This window comes from Wolffia australiana, chromosome 4 (genome assembly GCF_029677425.1).
Source record: "Wolffia australiana isolate 7733 chromosome 4, ASM2967742v1".
In the NCBI taxonomy this organism is placed as follows: Eukaryota; Viridiplantae; Streptophyta; class Magnoliopsida; order Alismatales; family Araceae; genus Wolffia; species Wolffia australiana.
In genome coordinates, this window is record NC_135838.1 from 22,561,141 (window position 1) to 22,564,600 (window position 3,460).

Genomic DNA, 3,460 nt, shown 5'->3' on the forward strand with positions numbered 1-3,460 from the left:
ATCATTGGAGGAAGGAAGAGCGTCGGTGAAGGTCCCTTTCAGAGCTTGAAGAGTTTGTTGGGTTCATGACAGCTCCGCCAGTACACAGATAATTTGAGGATATTTTAGAGAAGAGCTAGGACGAGATAAATATGCACAAGAAAGGAAGAGAGGACAGGGGAAAACAACACACAAAAGTTAGGAGTTGGCAATTGGCATGCCCACCCCCATTCTTTGATTCAAGGCTTATTTGATAGCTTTCTTAGCTTAATCTGAATGAAAATTCATCATAAAAAATTACAATTGTTTAGTTTCAGTTTGATGCAGTGAACGTTATGTTTTCATCTTGTTTCTGTCCTACAACATCTTTGTGGCAATATGTCGAACACCTGCAAGGTGTCGACAGAAACACCCAATTTTCTTGAAATTTTATTCCATAAAAATACTAAAAATATTTCTTAAATATATTTACTTATAAAAATTGTATTACTATCCATCTAAGGTAATCATAAATATAAAAAGCCTAAAATACCAACTAAAATTCATCCACGAATCCTCTTAATTCTTCTACTTCTTAATTTCTCTCTATCTATCTATCTAGTTAACTCGACTATCTTAAATATTCCTCCTATCTATCTACTTAATTATCTTATAAATTAGATAATTCATATACTTCTACCTGTATTTGTTATTCTTAAATATAAGCACATATATATGCTTAATATATATATATATATATGCCTTGGGCGACACATGTGCTACAATGGCAGGGACAAAGGGTTGTGATCCTGGAAGGGTGAGCTAACCCCAAAAACCCGTACTCAGTTCGAATTGCAGACTGCAACTCGCCTGCATGAAACCAGAGTGGCTAATAATCCCGGTCAGCCATACAGCGGTGCATTCGTTCAGGCCTTGTACACATCGCCCGTCACACTATGGGAGCTGGCCATGGCCGAAGTCATTATCTTGACCGCAAGGGGGGGGTGCCGAAGGAGGGGCTTGAGACTGGAGTGAAGTCGTAACAAGGTAGCTGATAACTTGCAACATATAATATAAAATTTATGAATATTACATACCTATATGTGTTTTATTGGCCATATTTGCATATTATCATAATTAAATGGACATAAATAGTTTGCGTCATGGTTTCATGATTTTTTTTAATTTTTTAGTATTTTTACATGACATCATGACCTTAGTGCACTGAAGATTTATTTTTTGCAGGTTCTTGATATCCAACCGTCCGATTGCACCCAAAATTTGAGGGCAGGTGTGTCCTTTCACCCTCTATGATCCATACGGTTGGATTATTAAATATAGGTAAGGAAGAAGGGAAAAACTACCGAGGAAGCTCTCCCCCTATTAGTTTGACCAGGAAGGACACATGATCTGCTTTTGAAGTCAACAGTTCTTAATTCAAGGATCAAAATTGTAAGTTTATTCTTCACTATTTGAGCATATTCTTGAATGATTTCAAAACACCAAGGCATGGGAAAAATGTACATGCCCATGGAGGTGAATTGAATGGTTATAGCATTGCATTTTGGTTTTGATTCAAGATCTAAATTTAAATTTCCAGTTCTAAAGTATTTCTCATCTCATCTTAAACCGTAGATCCATAGATCACAGTCGAATTTCACCTACAATTACTTTTCCCCAATTTTTTTGCTTTCTCTCTCTAGGTTATCTCACCTACTTTCTCTCTCTAGATCTCAAAATTGATTATTGGAAATTTTAGTTACACATCTAACATACCTTAATCCAAATTTTCACTCAAAAATTCGTCCATCTTCAAGTCCAATTTCTAAATCCATTGCTTTGCTTATTAATTCCCAATTTAAATGCATAAAAATTCTCTTGATAAATCACATTGCCTTGCATTTTAGTGTTTTGATTTATTTTGACATAGGAATAAAAATCATCATCTCTAAAATGTTATGACCAAAAATATAAACATTTTTTGTAATTACAAAACAAAATTAAACATAACTAGGGCTCACCAAGTACAAAATTAATTCATTCTTGAAATTAATTCATAAAAAAATAGGATAAAAAATTCTTGATAAGTGTCTCCCTTTGGTTTGATCCCTTTCTCATCCTATATTCATAATTATGATTGAGGAAAAATAGTACAAATTTTATTGCATAAGCCTAATTCTAAACGACATTATTAACTCAATTTTCCTACCCAAAATTAGGTTTATCAGTAGCCGTACTGGAAGGTGCAGCTGGATCACCTCCTTTTCACGGAGAGATAATGCTTGTTGGGTGTTTTTTTTTTTTTTTTTTTGTTTCACACTGCTTCACACCCAAAAAGAAGCGAGCTACGTCTGAGCTAAGCTTGGATATAGAAGTCTTCTTTTGTTCCTTGACAGTGAAATAAGACCAAACTCATGAGCCTATTATCCTAGGTCGAAACAAATTGATGGGATACTTTTTTCAGTCCCCATGTCCCTCCCTTGTGGCGACATGGGTACGTAAAAAAGAACGAGAGGGATGGGGTTTCTATATATATATAAGCATCTCCTCTGATCCAATCCATAACTCAACTTATAATACCCTCTTTCCCCTATCATAAGTAATACTTCCTCCCTTCTTCATTCTTCTTCTACCTTTTACTAAACTAAATACTTCTATCAATTAGCCACTTACACCTTATTACGGTTAAATCTTTCTCACCAACTATCTAAATCTTAGCATCTATCATCAGTATATCCATCCCCTAGCTTACATATAACTTACTTTAAATTAAATAAATAACCTCCTATATCCTATTAATAGTATTTTATTTTTCCATCTATCTCATTAATTTACTATTCTTCTTGATTATCTACATTAACATCACTCTTAGTTATAGTACCATTAACTTGTTTCGAACATCCTACTTATTTACAATCTTTAATATCTATAAGATATAAATAATATATTTTCTTATTTCTCTCTTCCTCTAGTTATCTTTCACACCATTTACTATTCATCACTATTACATATTTAGTCCTCTCATCGACTAAATATTTCCTCTACCTACTAATTATTTATCACTTATTATATTCACTGTCTTTATTATTTTTCTTACTTCTCGTTAACTATAACTCAACTATTACCTTCACCTCCAAAGGCCAGTCCCTATCGACATGAGCTCACTCCTACTATTCATTTGAGTGAGTTTTATATTTTAACAAATTTATTTGATTTAGGAAATTTAAAAACACAACGGCACTAAAATCAAATACATAATTTGCCTCCATCAAGCATTCAAAGTTGGATAAAAAGCCAATGAGAAGAGTCGGTGAACATTAGAAAAGGAGTGAGAAATATTGTGAGAAATGGCCTGAGTAAATATTAGATAATAAGAAAACATGAAAGGAATACAATGGGATGTTAAAAGGCTGATGGATCTTGGAGCTCAGAGCCGGAGTGATAAAATAGAAGAAGTGGAAAAAGGCAAAAGAAGATAAAAGTATGCATGGATATAGAAATG